General features: G+C 45.4%; 1 protein-coding gene across 50 annotated transcripts in view; it reads left to right on the forward strand.

Annotated features, from left to right (window-relative positions):
* The window catches only part of FOXP1 (forkhead box P1), a 378502-nt gene that overhangs the window by 283587 nt on the left and 76599 nt on the right, over positions 1-18316 (forward strand). For 3 of the 50 annotated variants that reach the window (XM_086846867.1, XM_086846868.1, XM_086846869.1), the window contains exon 1: positions 10831-10987. The exons of 45 other annotated variants lie outside the window; for them this stretch is intronic. The gene's annotated coding sequence lies outside the window, so the exon portion shown is untranslated. Of the gene's footprint in view, positions 1-10830; positions 10988-18316 lie in introns of those variants that run through there. 2 more of the 50 variants (XM_086846863.1, XM_086846872.1) reach the window with 1 other exon arrangement.

Genomic DNA, 18316 nt, shown 5'->3' on the forward strand with positions numbered 1-18316 from the left:
TTGCAGGAGCAGCGAGCGGGAGCCATGGGCAGCTCAGAAGTGCTGCCTTTCAGAGGACGAGCAAAACCGGTCGCTTCTTCTTCTGGGAGTAGTCCCAGCCCTTGGCCAGCTTCCAAATGGATAATTCAACTTACCCAAATTTCCTCTGCAGATTCAATTGTAAACTCTTCTCTCGCTCTCCCCTGCCAGCGCTGTGTATAACTGTGCTGCGCAGCGTTAAACAGCTGTCACGTGCAGCCCCACAGCCCCTGCAGTCGGAGGCACAGCAAGTAAAAGGTTGTTTCAGAACTTGTGCTGAACTCTAGGGAAGGCATTGTTTGTGTCTTTTCAGTTTGTGCAGTACTTTGGAGCAAGCTTTTGGATTAAAGGTGTGGTTGGAGTGTAGCTCAGTGCCAGCACTTGAGGCTGATTGTGAGATGTGACTGATTCAGGGACATCCTCTCTTGTGGACATCCTCACCTTCAAGTCTTCTGATAAGTGAAATTAAGGCTGTTTAGATACATTCCTCATTCATCTAGGAATTAGTTCATGCATCACCTGTAGAGATCTCGTGCATATTCCTTCCCACTCACCAGCAATAGCTTCCTGACCTTCTGTGGGCTACAGCAGTAGGGTTTGTATGGCAGGAGCTGCACTGAGAGCAAAACCAGCAGCCCTGGCCCACACAGGTGCTGTTTGGAGCTGTGCTTAGCAAAACCTGTATCCCAGAATGGATCCAGCAGGGCTTGGTGCATCTGCCTGGCTTTCTAAAGGCACGAGAGGAAGCAGTGTGTGATCTGGGAAGTGTTCCTGAATCCTTTGGGTTAAATGGAACCACAACACTAAATCACAGTTGAAAGTGAATTGAAAGCACTTAAAACTATTGCTTCTTGGAAGCTTTTCCTGCTGCACACGTCGGTATGGGATTGTTCTGCAGGAGGCTCCTGGGAATTAATGTGTGTCCAAACCCAGCAGCAATCTCGGAAGGTTTGTGGTGGTGTAATCTATAAACTTTTAATTATATATAGAGCTGAGTAAATAGCTTGAAATCTCTTTAAACTCTTTGTTCATGAATGTATATTAAAAAGTGCCCATCCCACATGCACACACGCACTCACACACCCTCTTACTTCCTTCCTTCCTTCCTTCCTTGTTTTACACCCACTTCCAGCAAGGCTGTGGCTTGTGGCAGCCGTCCTTGTGCCAAGAGCCGTGGCCAGAGCTCCCCACGGGGGTGGCCCAGCCAGGGGCTCAGCTGGACACTGAGACCCCCTCTGCTGCCCTCCCACCGTGTGTCTGGTGTCACAGGACAGTGCAGAAGCTGGTGACTATAACCGTGTTTCCCACTTGATGTGCAGCCCTTTTGGGAGGTTGATTCTGCAGCTTCAAACACTTTAATGAGATGCAAATTGTTTGTGATGCTGCCTTACTAAATGTATTGTAATTTTAAAATCATTTGCTTGTTAATTGTATTTAAATAGCTGCCACTTAGACAAGCAGAAAGTTTCCAGAAAGATAAATGGGTGGGTTTTTTTTACTTCTTTTTTACTGTGTTTGAAAGCAGCCCAAATGACTTTTCATGGCTGCTTTGGTACAGCCCATTGCAAATGGCAGTGTGCCCTGGCCTCACACAACTCCTGGTCCTCACTCTCAAAGTAAAAAACACTCACTCTGTCACCTTTCTGCTGTGGAACCACAGTCTGCTCAGAAGGTGACGCAGTGGAGTGAGTGGCTGGAGATGTTCAGAGTAGAGATCACTTACTTTTCCCTCCATACAGCCGAGTTGGATCAACCCAGGTCAGATTTTGGGCTGTGTGATTCGGATGCTGCTATTCCTGAGCATACAGGATTTGAAAGAATCCCGAAGATTCGGAGGATGTAAGTCTTCTGGGATCTTTGAAATTCCCAGCCCGTTTTTACATGGATGCCTGACTGCTGGGCAGCTGAGGCAAGGTCACCTATCCTCAGCACCTTCAGGGCTGTCTTCTCAAAGTTGGATTAAATGTCAAAGTTTCTCTTGGCTTCAGCTGAGCAATATGAGGTTCCTACTGACCTCAGTTCAGCCTGGTTTAGAGCTGATTTTGATCCCACATCGTTGCTAGCTTTGGCATGGAGCAAGCTACACTGTGTCATTTGTATTTTATTTGTGTTTGAAATACTGTCCTGGAAAACGAAAAATAATATTTCCATATCAGTTCATTCTTCTTGCGTTGGCTGGAGGATCCCACCCTGCCAAGGCTCCTGACTCTTGTTTTCCAGCTCCTCTGTGTTCAGCCCTGGACCCTCATTCTGATTCCTCCGTATTTTCCCAGTGATGTTTCATATTCCCTCTGTTTTCTGTTTGCAGCAGGATCAGTAATAATAGTTAATAATTAGCAGCTCAATAGCACTCTTCACCTTCAAAGCAATTTTAGGCATTAAATCACTCAGTTCTGCTGGCACTATTACAATATTGACTTGTTACTTCACCAGTGTCATTGAGGCAGCAAAAGCTGCATTTTTATGGAGGCCAAAATGGGGTCATTTTTTTTTTTTTAGAGTATAAAATTGGCAAAATATAAAATTTTCTCCTAGGCTGACACTTCTTTTGCCAAATTTCAGCTTAGAGCCAATTTTTAAAGCTGAGTAATAAACACCTGAAAAGTTCTGGTTTATAATGGCAGTGCTGAGAAGCCATTAACTGAATGGCTCCGCTATAACAGAAGAAAACCCTTAAACTGTCAAAAAACCTGTAGAAACTGGACAGAGGCTTAGCAAATGTGAACTTTGCTGTGAGTCTGGAGCTGAGAGATGGAAAGACAACCTGTGGAGACTGGTAGCATAGATCATCGGGCGTGTTCCTCCTCCATCACAGGGAAAATGGTCCTTTCCCAGGTGTGGTGGAGCAAGGTGAGCATCCTGTCCATGGAGCATCTCCCCTGCTCTCTCAAACCATAGGGAGAAAGAAGGTGAGGAGGAGCAATAGGGATGGAGCTCCAGGGGAGCAGAGAACAAAACCTGGGACAACAGCAAAAGCCTGGAGCAAGGAAGGAGTTGAGGGATGCAAGGTGGCAGAGGGGATTTGTGAGGACATGCCATGGGGCAGGACACAGGGTCAGGAGCCTGGGCAGCAGCAGGTGCTCTGTGGGGCACTGGAGGGAGACCAGCGAGGTGGCACCAAGCCCTGGAGAAGCCCTGCCTGGCTCGTTCTCTCCTGGGCCTGTAGGGTGTATTTCTGCACAGATTTTCCTGGAAGTGAGGGCAGCTCTGCTTACATCTGCCTGTGACCTGCAGCTTGCTGGCAAACTTGGATGCAAATGGCACATCCCAGACGAGCATCATGCGTGCAGATGGCCGGGATCAAGGTATCAAAAGCTGCCTCCCCAAGGCAGCGCACACAGCCCGTGGCCAGCTCAGCCCCTCTGCCCTTCCCAGCACAGGGGAGAAGCCAAGCTGTAAGAGCAATGTAGTAAAATAGCAAATTGACCAGTAAAAGAAATCAGTAAATGAAGGGAACAGCTATTAATGTGCCAAGTCAAGATGTGTAATTACACCCTAGGACTTTTCCAAACTAATACATGTTAAAGGTGTAAACCTATTAAAGGAGAGATTTTTCTGTACAGGGAACTTACGTAGATAGAAGGATTTACACTGTATTTTATTCTTGTATTATAAGGTATAAGGAACATTTGAGCAAATCCAGTCATTCCTATTATTACAATATCATACGTTTTTCATACCATTTTATGTGGTTCTTCAAAAACTTTGGCACTAATTCTCTTTATATTGTTAGGAATTTTCTTTTAAAAACAGAATTCTTTTTCTCAAATAGTTAATTAGATTTTGAACTTCAAATACAGTATGGGGTTTTTTTTTTTTCCTCCCAAGAATAGGGGTGTTAGATCCATTGTGCTGGCCAAATTACAGTTTGGATAGTTACATTCTCTCTGCTTAATCACCCTGCAATTTCATTCGAGTGAAGGATTTGGTGCCTCAGGTGTCCTGAATTCCTTCAGGGCTCTGTGTGGTAAAGTTGCTGCCACCCTCCACCCCAGAACTGGCTGTGTTTGAGGGCAGAGAATTGTTATCTCCTTCCAGAGATCAATTTTTGTAGTATTCCTCTCCTCTTGCACACTTTGCAGCAAGTTTGTGCTTTTCTGCCCAAAATCTTTAGAGTCATTTGAGTGATTTCTCTTGCTACAGGAAGCCAATTTTTTTGCCTTTAAGAGACCACAGAAAAAATTCTTTTATTTACTTGTTTATCTTTTGCCATGATGGGTGCAGCAAAGGAGCAGGTCCTGGCTTGTACACCACATCCTCTCCAGCTCCAAGACCTGCTGCCTCTCAGCATCCTCTCTTTCCTTGTGGCTCAGGGTTGGGAATGGGAAAGGATTGGAATAAGCAGCAGCTGGATTTGGATAGGAAATGTTGATGGGTCATAAGACAGGAGCTGCATTTGCCTGGAGAAGGGAAGCAGGACCCTGTCCTTGAGTTGAGTTTGGGCCGTTTATTTGGAATGAAGTGATAGATCCGTGGCATTGCGCTGTGAAGGGCCAGAGTGAAGTACAAAGGAAAAGCCCAGAGCACACAGCGAGCCCTGCTTAGTGATGCACAAAGGACTCTGAGCTGCTGGGATGACCCCAAGGGATCGGAGAGCAAAGTCCTGTGGCTGGGCTGTTTGCTTAGCCAGCACGGCTGCCTGTTTCTCACCCATGCGAAACCAGATGTGCACCATCAAAATGACTGACGTGGCCGAAGGCCAGGGGATGGCTGTGCTGAGGCTGGGGCTTCTCCTGCCCTGCAGTCTTGTTTTCCCAAAACAACTCCACCTCCTCCTCCCTTCCCATTCCCCATCCTGCTGGGCTTAGTGAAGGGATGCTCCTGACCCAGAGACAGCGAGGAGGAGAAGCACAGGAGGGAATTCAGCCACTGTGGCATCACAGGGTGGTGGTCAAGAGGACATGTCCTCACCAAGCCCTGCTTCCTAAAAAGCTCTTTTTCCATAGGCATTTGATTCCTGGAGTCACACTGTTTTTTCTAGCAAGAGCAGAGATCCTGGTGCTGCTTCCAAACTCCATCCCTGTGTAGCACCAGCAGTGTCACAGCTTTTCCGTGCACTCCTATCTAACCACAAGGGCTGTTGACTAAACACCTCTTTAGGAAATAATTGGAGTTGTTCTGTTGCATGTATCAACTTTACTGTTTTGCTTTTTAAAGAAGAGAAAATGCTCTTCCCTTGGCTGCCTTCTCTTAAAAAAAAATTAAAAATAGCCTTTGAATATTGGAAGAAAACTCGGAAACATGAGCCAGCTAAATAAACTGTATCATGAAACCTTGGGGACCACTGAAATGGGAACAGTGGCCCATTACTGCTAAGAAGGTGTTTTATTGAAATATATTGAAAATACTCTGATATGTGTTCCCAGCAGAGTGGGTGAAAAATGGCAATGCCCAGTGGTGATAGAGGGTGTTCTCACAGGAGTACCAGAATATAGAACTCAGTACTCTTGGACTGTGAGCACAATGGTCTGATAGATGTTATTACCTGAAGGGGCCCATAGTTAATCAGTTTTATTTTAAATTATATCTCTGGTGATACATTTGTGTGTGTAGGTTGTGATGTCCTGGAAGCAGACCTGGATTTTCAAAGAGGATCCTTTGTGAGTGAGGTGAAGCATTAAGTCTCCTGATGAGGGAGGCAGATTACCAGGAGAGGGCAGTGCTTCCAGCACTGCATTCCACACCAGCCCCAAACTGGGGTGATCCAGCCCAAAACACCCAGCTGGGCACCCTGGGGCAGCTCCAGCCCGCAGCGCCCGCCTGCCTGCACTGCATGATCTGGGGTGGCCAGGAGTTCACTGGTTAATACTTAACAGGCAAAAATGTGTTTGATTGACATTTGTTTTGTTGATGTTTCATTCTGTGGTTTTTTTTCTTGCCATGGCAACTTTAACATCACGACAAAACACCTACTTTTCCTCTCGGAGCCATCGCTGTTGTCATGCCCAGTGGGTTATTTTGGTAGACAGGGCTTGTTCTTTTCAAGTGGAGGTGTTCCCATCTCCTACCAGATACCACCTCCAGTCTTTCCTGTCCTAAGAAGGTTTTCTCTGTGTGAACACTGTGTTTCAACCCATGGCAAAAAAAATGGAGTTTTAGTGGAAACTGCAGCATTTCCTCTACTGTACGTGACATAAATGTCATCTCACATAATTAAGGAAAGTAACTGAGAACAGTTAGTGGTGATTACCTCTCAATATATTGTGTACTTTGGGGCAGAAGAATAAATTATGAATAATGCCCAAGCATACTTGGAACAATTTGCACACTGTGTTGTGAGTGATGCAGACCTGCTGGTAGAAGAGTGTGCTAATAAATTTTACTTTGTGGCGGAAACAAGAGATTACAGTTTATTAGGGAAGGAGATGGCAATTTATTAAGATCAATCAAATATGAATACAGAGCAAAAATGATGCCATATTTATTTATTTATTTATCTAGAAGCATGGGGGGTGAAGCAATTACATAAAATTTGTTGTTTACCTGTGATGTTTGATTCATTATTAATATTTTTATGTTTAGAGGGAACCATAATTTTGCTGAAATGTCTTCCATAACTCCTGTACAATCATATTCATAACTCACCTGAATGTTGACACATCCTGCTGTGTATATATAAATTAACTAGTAACACTGGCATTATAAAATGATGCATTAAATGAAGATGTGAATGGTAATTTAAAGCATGCCATGAAGTGAAATTTAAACCATTGTACAACACTGAGGGGATTTAAAGAGCCTTGCTCATGCAGAATTTGCAGGGCCAGTAAGAAAAATGACAGTTTCACATCAAAAAAAAAAAAAAGAGTAACAGAGACACAAGGATTATCGAAATGTTAATTGCTTTGGCGTTCTGTTTTGTTAGACACCATCAGCCTAAAAATCACATTTCTGCCTGAATCTATTTTATCATGAGGGCAGTAGCTGAGATTATTAAAGATGACCCAAAAACCTGTTTACTTTATCCTTTTTCTCAGCACTTTGTGGGTTGCAAGTTTCACTGTTTCCTGTTTAGTCAGTTGTTTTCCCCATTTGTTTTTGTAGGTCTTTCAAACAGCAACAAGGGAAAATGAAGCATTCTCAAAACAGGAAAATATGATTTAACCCCACAAAAATGGGCCTGGGGATCCAGGAGTGGGAATAGTATCCGAGATGGCCTTTTTCCCTCAGAACTGCAAACAGCAGTTTGCTTTTTAAGCGGCCCATGGCTCCAGTCCAAGTGCTGAGCAGCCTGCTTTGGTGCTTGCTTCTTGCCAGGCTTGGCATGGCCCCGCTGGGCGGGTGGGCTCCTCTGTGCCACAGCAGCACTGGCACCTAAATTCAGCTGAATTACTCCCAATTTTCTGTTTGGCAGGTTTTTTTTCTGTTTTGGCCCACTAGCAGCTGCCAGAGCGCAAAGTGGGACCTGTTTGGCCGTGTCTGCCCAGGAGAACATCCCGAGGACTAAGTGCAGATGTATTGCTGGTTTAGGTAGAAATTGTCTCGTATTAGAACTAGACACAAAATTGACTCATTTAGGGCAGGTTGACTCTGGTTAGAGAAGATTACACTTTGTGGATGTCTTTTCTTTTCTTCTCCCCTGCCCTGCAGGCAGCTGAGGCTTTTCTGTCGGCAAGTCTGTGGTCTCTGCATGGATGGGTACCTGCAAAAGTCTATGAATAAAGTGAACATGTAAAATAATGGCGTAGCAAAATAATTTATTCCACTATACTTGTCATAATTCATGATCTATTCCTCTCACTTGGACCTTAGAGATCAGTATCCAGTGATTATTTGCTTTCACCTAGGTGAAAGATACCACCACCCAATATGGATCAGATCCCATGGGCACACAGTGCCAAATCCCTATCTAGCCTGCCACGCTCCCTCCCAGTTATTTTTAATGTATTACTTTATGTGTTCTGTTTTGAACATCCCTGTCTGATGGTCTCTGTCTGTGATGACTCTTCGTAATTGAATGGAATTAAAGTGGGAGTTTATGGTTCTTCTTGGTCTTTTAAAATATTTTGCTGGCTTAGAAATGCATTATATTTCATGGTGACCTTAGTTAACAAGTGCTACCATCTCTGTTACTAAGGCTGAAGTTTTTAGCCCAGAGCAGATGTTGGCTGAGCTTGCAGGTATGAAGCTTTTATATGAAAGGGTATAAAACGCTTTAAAAATATGGCTTGCAGGTTCTGTGGCCAGCTTTCAGTGCTTAGACAGCACCTTTCATTTTTCAAAGTGTTTTGCAAATACTGGTCTACAGAAGATCCTGAAACAAGTCGTATTATCCCCATTTTGCAGATGAGGAGGCAGAGATGTCAAGGCCATTGACTGCCTTGAAATGGTGCAAGCCACTGCAAAGCCAGGCCAGAAACACTGCAGACAGAGCTCTCAGAGAAAGAGGCATCCTCAACTTCAGGGCCATGATTAAAGAACTAAAACCACCAAAATTCCTAGGTGACTTGCCCAAAGCCGGGGACAATTGTCAGTGCCAGAGCCAGCACTGTGCTTTTGCTTCACATGTAGCTCTCACAGCCTTGGGCTTGCACTGACACATTACACTTTGCCTCTGGAAAGAAGAGAAGTGCCTTGAGGAAAGTGGTAGGTTTCATAGAATCCCCCTTTTTTTTTTTTTAATAGAGTAAGGCAGAGCTTGGCTCACAGGCGTGTGATCAGTGACCAGGGCAGAAGGGGAGGGCACTGGCCTTGGATTGAGCTGTGTGTGCCTGGATGTGGTGATCCTGGAAAACAAAAATCGATGATGTAAGAATAGGATTGAGGCTTGTGTGGGTGAGAAGTTTCTGCTGAGGCAGACAAGATGGATCAAAAGATTTCCCAACTGGGGTCTGTAGAGCATCCTCTGATGGTCTGCAGAGACTGCCTGGGCATGCAGCCCCTGCTCTTTTTTGGCTGCAGCGTTGGTCAGCGTGTGTTAACACTCAGAGCCTTCCTAACCCTGCTCCTTTGCCATCAGGGCTGTTGGGAACGCTGCCACAGCAATGCTCTTAGAAATACAGCAGGAAGGAGGAGGAGGTGGTCCACACCAGAACTGTTGAAAAGTTTAAGTCTGTGTATTCTGTCATATATTTCCCAAAGCAATCCAAGTTCCTCGAGATTACTTTGAAGTCCAGGACAGGAAGGATTTCTCTTAAGCACAGGTGATAATTATTACTAGCGCCTTGCATGCTTTATGGTTTATGTTATTGCTGAGCTCCCAGTGTTTTGGGGGCTGTGTGTGTACATGCGTGCTTGACTTTGCACAGATAGAACGCGGATAAATCCTGGCTGTTCCCATGCCCTGTCTGTGCTGACCTGCTCGGGGAGTCCGTGCCCCTTTAAGAGGCAGGCACTTTCTGATTCATGTGGGCTGTTTCTGGCAGATTTAGGGTCTTGCAAAAGATGCCCTTAGTCCCTTATTAAATATTCATAAGAGGGTGGGGTCACACTTTTGTGACCTGAAAAAAATCCCATTAATAAATTTGTTATCTGACACGAAAACACTTTAGGGTGGAAAGCAATCCGTATCGCATCCCATTTAACATCAGATCACAAGTTGTCAGTAAATTGGGTCCTTTGTCTTTGCTTCTTGTGAGGTTCTTCAGCAGCATCACTAATGGGGCTATTGTCTGACAGCCCCGACTCCTGCAAATAACGGGAGATTCTGCTGGTAATGGTGTAGGGCAGCTTCTGTCTGCTCTTGTACTCGCACCTGAAGTAACCGAGGAGTTACTCTCTCCATCAATTTTGTCTTCAGAAACTATGTGAATATGTTAAAAAAGTATTTGAAATAGCGGGGAGAGTTTTTAACAAATACTGCTGCCTGAGATGGACTAGTTGGGCTCGGTGATCTCTGTGGGATCCAACTCAGCATGTGCTATGGATGCTTTTGGGGAAGGGAGAACAGGGCACCAGGTCTGTGGCAGTCCCTGGGTTAGAGAGAGCAGACGGACAGGGGGTCGAGTTTGGCTGCTGAAGTCGGGACAAGCATTTCTTGGAGCTCGCTCGCCTGAGTTTGTGAAGCTTATTCTGAGCGAGGCGTACCCCAGGTTTGGGAGGTGCCCCAGACCCAAACACGGCGGCTTTGGGGGCACAGAGCTCGGCTGCCTCAGATCGGTGCGGCCGTGGGGGCACAGAGCTCGGCTGCCTCAGATCGGTGCGGCCGTGGGGGCACAGAGCTCGGCTGCCTCAGATCGGTGTGGCCGTGGGGGCACAGAGCTCGGCTGCCTCAGATCGGTGTGGCCGTGGGGGCACAGAGCTCGGCTGCCTCAGATCGGTGTGGCCGTGGGGGCACAGAGCTCGGCTGCCTCAGATCGGTGTGGCCGTGGGGGCACAGAGCTCGGCTGCCTCAGATCGGTGTGGCCGTGGGGGCACAGAGCTCGGCTGCCTCAGATCGGTGTGGCCGTGGGGGCACAGAGCTCGGCTGCCTCAGATCGGTGTGGCGTGGGCCCGGGGCTGGCGGGGGAACACGGGGAGCAGGGGACACGCTCCCCTCCGCAGGCCGGCCGCTCTGCCCCGCTTTGCTACAAACTCCCGTCACAGGCACCTTGTGCTCGTCTCTTTTATTATTCTCAGTTCTATTTTCCGATACCGAAATCCCGGGGTTGTGTGGCAGAGCCGTCGGGCAGGCAGCAGGAGAGCGGCGGCCACTTTTCCGCGGGGGACGAGAAAGTTGCGTGGCGGGCGGCAGCAGGCTCTCCCGGGGCGCAGCCAGCGCTTCCCCCGCCCCGCCGGGCTCCGGGGGGTGTCCAGCCGGCGGTGCCCGGGCGGGGGGCGGGGGCGGCCCGCGGGGCGCCCCGTTCCGGGGCGGGGTGTGCGCGGCGGCGCAGGGCGGGGCCGCGCGGGTGGCGGCGCGGCGGCGGCAGCCCGCGAGCAGCGCGCCCCGCACTCCGCCCGCGCCCGCGGAGGCTCCGCAGCGCTCCGCGCCCGCCGCTCCGCCAGCCCGCTCCATGGCCCGGCGCGCCGCACGCCGCCCGCCGCCGCCCAGGTGGGTGCCCCGCGGGGGGATCGGGGGCGGGAGGCCCGCGCAAAGTGGCGGAAAGAGCCGCGGCGGCCTGGAGGAGCCGCGCGGTGCCGGCTCCTCCGCGGGAGGAGGAGGAGGGAGGTAAGGGAGGGACGGCGTGCGCGCCCCGCAACTCGCCGGGGGCTTTTAGAAGTGATGAGCGGAGCGCGGCGCCCGGCGCCTGTGCTGACAGTGGCGGGTGCGCGTAGCCGGGCGGGCTGTGCCGCAGCGCTGGAGTTGGGAAGAAGAGCGAGGAAGGAGGGAAAGTGCACGGAGCCGGAGAAAACACAGTGTCAGGTTTAAATGTCAGGAACCGGGATCGCTGGATGGATTCGCCAGTCAGTTTACCAGGGGGAAATTAAGTGAGTGAGCTTTGTTTTTGACATTGAGTGGTGCTGCGAGCCCCGGCGGAATGGATGGAACGGGATCTCGGTGTTGCAGTGCGAGTGAGCTGAAATTTCGAGGGTGGTGGTGTCGGGGAGGAGGGAACCCTTAGGAAGTGGGTGGTAAGTTTAGAGCAAAGTGCATATACACTCTTCCTCCCTGGAATTAACTCCTTCAAAGCCAGCTTGTCTCCGAGAGCAGTGAGAGTTGTGGCTTGTCCTTGTGCTGGTGGCAGGGAGAAGCCCCTGGCTAACGCCACACAGCCCTCTGTGCGTGTGCCGGCGCTCGACACGCTGCCATTTCGTATTTTTAAATAAAAACAAGTTTGGTGGCAGGAAGTGTGAATCATTCAGGGGTGACCAAGATCTGTTTATGAAAACCAAACGGTTGGATTTATTCTAGCAGTGAGTGTTGAGTTGTGAACTACAATAAATCGCTGAAGTTTATTTCTAATAAAAAGTGACTTGCACACGCTAGTTTGCCGTTTTATAAATAAACTGAAATGTTAAAATATTCTTTTTTTTTTTTTTTTCTTTTTTTTTTCATTTGGATCACAGCTGATTCTCATGCCTGATGCTCCCGGGCCCAATCCTGGAGTGCCTTGTGCGTGTGCAGTAGCTGTAGTAAGCAAGGAGGTTCTTTGCCCTCCTCTCCCCCCGGAGCTGTAAGCATGCTGCCTGCTAAATTATTATTTACCAGATCGAGCCCCTCATAAGTGTGTTTAATGTGCAGAGCTTTCAGGCATCTCGCACATCTTTTACACCAAGTTGAAAGGCATTTCTGTTCGCTTCTAAAAGTCACGGCTACAACACATGTGCACATGTGCGTATGTCATTAGAGTGTGCTTCTGTCTGGTAAAGAAATGGCTTTTGTTGATTGTATATTTATTGTAGTAGCAGCCTAGGAAGTCTCTAAAAGCAGGCTCTGTCCTCTCCTCACAGCCAGCGGAAAATCTGCTGTCAGAGGGCTTTCAGTGATCTCCTGTGGCTGCGTCCAAAAAATTTCATTGATAAGGCTGCGGAGATGAAACCCGAGTCCTGCCTGAGCAGAGTAGCTGCCTTGGCCTAGATTGTGATGGAGCTGAACTGCAAACTGATTGGTCTGACACTTTATAATCAAAGTTGATTTATTGTTCATTAGTAGTGCATTAGCCCTTTCAGGCAAGACAGTTATTTGTGTAGTGGCCTGTCAAACAAAAGACCGCTAGCACCTGTCATTTCTAAACCATGAGATAAGCAAGCAGATATTAAGATAATGCAAATAGGAATACAGTGGAATGAGGTAAAGTTCTAGCAATTTCTCTGTAAGAAATATTGTTTTATTTAACGTGCTCGTGCCTAGCAAATAGAGGAGCTGGATTATAGAGTGAAGGGGTTCTGCTGCACCAGGACCGTCAGGAGGAGAAGGCGCTGGGAATGAGCTGGGCGTCCGTGGCGTGTGGTGTCAGAGCACCTCGGAGGTGAGGAGGTAGTTGGGGCAGATAATGAATTGGGGAAAGCCAGTCACTGATACAGAAGGAAGATGTGAATGCTGTTTTGTAGCCCTAATTTAATTTTGTTTGATTTTGGTTTTAGTGTGAGAGCAAGACTGAGGCACTTTTTGTGCTTTTTTTCCCTGACTTCTTCCTCCTCTTCCCAGTGGACAGATGTCATGAAAGGATGCTCTTACTGGCAGGGGTTAATTATATGAAAACTTGATGACATCACAGCAGAGCTGTGAGAATGTCAAAATACATCTGCTGCCATATTCAGACATATTGCTCTCCCTCCTCTCCCCCTATATCAGCTCCCCTCCCCTCTCAAAAGGGAATGATCTCATGACATAAAACAGAAAACAACACAAGTGTCAAAAGAAAACAAAATTAGTGAACTTTTGTCTGCCACCATAGAAACGAGGATTAACTTATGTTATTCCAGAGCATGGAATGGAGACTATCTGCATGAGGATATATAGTGTATTGTCTTCTGTGAATTTTCATTTGACAGGGATTTTGGAGGCTGTGATCTTAATTAAATCTCAACTGACTCAAATAATGCATCTAAAGGCATGCAGTGTTGCGTAACCTTGCTGAGTTGGTAAACCATAAATCATCAGAAAGCTTATGATAGGAAGGGCTGCTTTGAAATTTTTTTTGTTTGCTACAGTTGGTTTGTTTTTTTTTTCTGAGTCTTGTTTAACATTCACTTTACTGTGCTGTGCCATTGTGCCCTCCCTTTTCTAAGCAGTGTTATTTTTGCTTTAAAAGAGAAAAAAAAAGCTCTGAGACATGCTCCGACCAGTCACTCAGCTGAACTAAAGAGAAGTCATAAATACAATGGGATTGACAGGGAAGAAATGAAATCCCTGCGCTGTCTTTGCAGGGACCTCAGTGCTCAGAGGAAGGTGTGGGTACCTCACATTCTTCTGGGGCTGGATGAGCCCTGCACAAGTTTTAGAAGTGTAGCTCTTAACCCCAGGCTGAAATTTGTGCTGGGGTGTGAAAAGCGAGCAGACCCCACGGTAGAGTCGTAGCAGTGCGTCACAGATGGACGGACGATTGCACTGACGGACGCTGGGCTCTGATGTCTGCGCGGGTTGAGTTGGTTTTAGTTGTGTGCAAGGAAGAAAAGGGTTGCAACAGTTGTGTGGAGAAGGATAAAATGGATTTTTAGGCATTGAAAGCGAGGTAGGGCAGTCAGAGCGATTTCTTATGCACCATTTTAACCTGACAGTGCTCAAGCACTGTTGTTGCTTTAGAATGAATTTGTTTTTAAAATCCTGAAATTATTATTTCAGTCCAGAATGCCTTGGTTTCTGTGTCTGTGATTACATGCTCCGGCAGCTGAAGAAAGGTAAGGGGAGAAGGATTTTTGCATTCAGAAGTTTAAGGAGTTTGAAAAGCTCCTGTGTTTTTCTGCTCTGTATTTCTTAGTCTTTTCAGAGCTGCTGTAGACAAATGTGAGCTGGGAGGACACAGCACTTGGATTTACTTTGTGTAAAGGTTTTTCAGTAGCAGGATAACTTAACTGGTTGTTTTTGTCCCCTCTTTGCTAGGGAAAAGCGGTAGCAGAGGTAGTTTCGTCAACACCTGCAAAACTAGATTGTGGGAAAGTCCTGACACCATAAGCTAAATTTGTTATTGTTTGGTGAAAGGCTTGGCTGATTTCAAGCAGTTTGTTTGTTTTATTGAAAGCAGAACTGCATTACTGGAAACTACTTTGCTGTAGTTCAGTTAAAATGTCCTGTCCTGTTCTGTTTTTATAAGGTGCTTACTTGTTCAGCTTCGCTTCCCAGTTAAAAGGAAAGGGAAAAAAATCCACCATATACTCATCAGCAGATTAGACTGGCCGTGTAGAGAATGGGAGAGAAGCAGCACTGGCAAATATCTCAGCCCCAGCCTTTTTTTCTTCTTTTTTTTTCTTTTTATTTTTTCTTTTTAACCTTTCCAGCGCGGTTTTCTGTGCTAGCAGGAGGATCTGTAGTCTGTATTGAAGTTGAATGAATGTTATAGAACCCTGACTGAATATTGAACAAATAAGTGGAATTGCCAATTGTTCTGTGCACTAGTTTTGGACGGATTTTCCTTCATTGATTAGGTAAGATGCTCTATTATTTGGGAGGGACAACACCCCCTCCTCCCCAAACTGACAACGGGTTTTAATTTTTAAGCTTTATCTTGCCCTTAAATCTGAAACATCATTGTTCAAATAACTGAGAACAAGGTAAACCAACAACATCAAAAAGGTCGGCTTCTGTGATTTCTCAAGGGCTTGTTATTTTGTACTTTCCAATTCTATTTGATGTCTTGACAAAACAAGACGACACAAGGGAGAATACATTAAATTTTGATTTTCATCTAACCTGTTACAGTAGTGGCAGCTTAATTTCTTCTACTTTTTACCGAAGACGGCTTTTTGCACAATTACTCTAATTGCCACGCCACTTTATGAGAAGGTTTCTTTACGGGTTTCCCATTTGCCTTGATTTTGTGAGGCATTTTTTTTGAACGTGCTTTGACCTTTAACACGGCGAGCTGGCTGGTTGGAGTGCGTCTTCATTAGAAGTAAATCAGTGAATGGCAAAATTGTCAAAGAAGCAACTGATGTTTTCTCATTAGAATCTAATTTGCACCGTTGTGCTTAGCTGTGATGTTCAGCTGTAGGTGTCTGCCATAGGTGTGAAAACCTGCACATTTTTAAGCAAATAAAGTTTACAACTGTTATAAAGGCGTCACTTGGAACCAGAGTGGCAAAGCCAACCCGAGTGTTTAAGCAGAGCTCTGGTTTGTGTGGGAAATAAACAGCATGATTTAACCAGGTGGATTTTTTTTTTCAAGAATCACTATTTTTTTTATTTTTTTTTCAACTGGCCACGACAATGTACGTCATCTCAAATGCCCTGAGTGTGAAGAACAGGCAGCTATGGATTTGATTCTTGCAGGAGAAAATAGCCAGGGATGTAAAGAGGGCTCGTCCTTCCTAGAAATCTGTTGGGAGCTGCAGTTCTTTAAAAATCTGCCATAAGAAAAAAAAAAAAGAAAAATCCCCTCTGTGTAATACTTCTCTTTCACTCACATGAAATTCAGGGTATAGTAAATGTTGCTGGTTCTATCATGGTCTTTTATTATTTAATTAAGCTCTCTATAATGTATCTATGAATTAATACACAAATGTAAGGAGGCTGACACCATGATCATTCTCAGTATACTGTTTGTGAGAGAGGGTTTCAAGGGGTTTTCAAGGGCTTTAGGGGTATTTTGGATGTTTCTAAGCAGGATTGGTTTTGGTTTATTTGAGGCTTTTTTGGCAGAATATGTTGATCTGACATTTCCTTTCCTAAACTCTGGAAAAAAAAGCAGGGTTTTTTTTCCCCCCCACCCCTTTTTTTTTTTTCTTAGTTTTAAACAGAATCATTATAAAATCACCACTGTTTGGAACCATGTACAGCAGGTTATATAATTTTTCCTTTCCTGCTAGAGATGGAAACAAAAACGGTAACTTTTTAAAAATGTGAAAAATTATGATGGTAATCTTAAGCTTAAAATTTCACTCATCTTATTAAAGGGGTATTTGGATGTGTGTCTGTATGTTCTGGTTTACTCTCTATTTGACAAATGTTAGATGTAGAAAGGATTTAATTTATGTAAACTTTATATTTTTATGCAAATTAAATGGGTATTTATTATAGCAGAAACAATTATCCTGGCACTTAGTGAGAAACCTGGTATGCATGAGAAGTGGAAGATAAGATCAGATGTTTCATTCTGTAAACAAATACGAAAATATTCCCGTTTTTCCTCGGCTAGAAGAGAATACAGAAGACGGCAGACATCCTGACGTGCCAGGGAATGTCAGCATAGCCCATCGTTCTGCTTTCTGTGGGTCAGAAGGAGATCTTCACTCCTGATAAAATACGATAAACAAAATTATAATAATAAAATGCTAATTTAATTTTAAGGAGGTTCCCCCCCCCCCCCCCCCGTTTTTTTTTAATAGGCAGTTGTATTGTTACAGAGAGCACAGTTATGCTAATGACAGACTACTTAGCTGATTTTACATTAATATAATAAACATTACCTGTCTTAATGCGCTGTGCTGTATTGTGGCAAAAGAACTAAGTCTAAAAGTGAGATTCCATTTCGCATAATGAACCAGCACAGCAGTTCCTGCATGAACAATTCTGACAGTGGCGTTTTTGTCGTGGGATTTTGGAGGATGAAATATTATGTCGGAAATGTTTTAGTCTCAGGATGGAAGCAGGTCCTGCCTGCCTTCAGCACTTCTTATTTTGCTGGGCTCTGCTCTGGCTTGTGGCATCGTGCCTCTCTGCTTGCCAGGGTGTCAGTGCTTTATCTTCTCCTGTTTTGTATTGTTTAACCTGATCTTTTTTTAATACTTGAAATATATTGCATATGATACCTTGCTAATAGGACAGCTCAAGTTCATTGTTTGGTTTTGCCTGGCCGTAGCTATTTTTACTGTAGTTTAGGATTTTTATCTGTTCCTCAGCGACTTGTTCTTTTCTGTGTTCAGCTGTTTTGCTCTGTTCAACTTTTATCACAAAATCTTTAACCGAAGAATTGCTGTTTGGAAATCCAAGGTGCCTGGTATGAGGGCTTGCTGAAATCAGGTTCGAACTTAGATCGCAGGAGAAAAGGATTTTCTGGCAGAGTTATTCTTTATGAGTTAAGGAAATCCTCCCCATCTTCCATGCATGCCTGCTAACAGTTAACAGGACCACAGCCTTATCCAGCATCAGAGGCACGGGGTGTGAAATTTCCTTTTTTTTTTTTTTTTTTTTTTTCTTTTCCCCCTTTGCTTCATACAAGATTAAACGACTTGAAATTATTTAGCTAGTATTTAATTATATTAATATCACCAAAAATGAGGGAATAGAGATGATTAAATAGGACTAAATCATTTTCATCCCTGTGACCCTGGTCCGGGTTGTGTGCAGGAGTGACAAATGCATCCCTGCTGTAATTCCTTGGGGAACTTAAAGGGGAGCTTGGCCCAAGTTTGTGGAAGTTTCCCTTGGCTGGTTTTGCCAAATTAGGGTGTTTTTAGAGCTTGAGATGGGAGGATCTGAGAGGGGACTGTGGGGCCAGGAGGGCTTTGGGGGATGCCAAGGAGCAGAGGCAAAACCCTGGGAGAAACAGTGAGCGAAGACAATTGTGAGTATTAAAGACATTTTTTGCCGTTGATGGTATTAGCATGTCAGCAGGTCCATACTAGCACAGCTCCCAAAGCCAAATTGCAGCTGTATTTTTACCTTTGCTGCCAGGTTTACATGCAGCTGGGTATCTACCACACCCTATTGTTATCAGTCAACAATACCAAAAGTAGTTCATTAATCATATCAATAACAACAATCATGTTTCAAGTGCAAAATAGAAATAAACAACTTGAAAGAAAAAATAAAAGATTGATTTCTTCCCTGCATGCTAACTTA

Source organism: Cyanistes caeruleus, chromosome 11, assembly GCF_971803275.1.
Source record: "Cyanistes caeruleus chromosome 11, bCyaCae1.hap1.1, whole genome shotgun sequence".
Lineage (NCBI taxonomy): Eukaryota > Metazoa > Chordata > Aves > Passeriformes > Paridae > Cyanistes > Cyanistes caeruleus.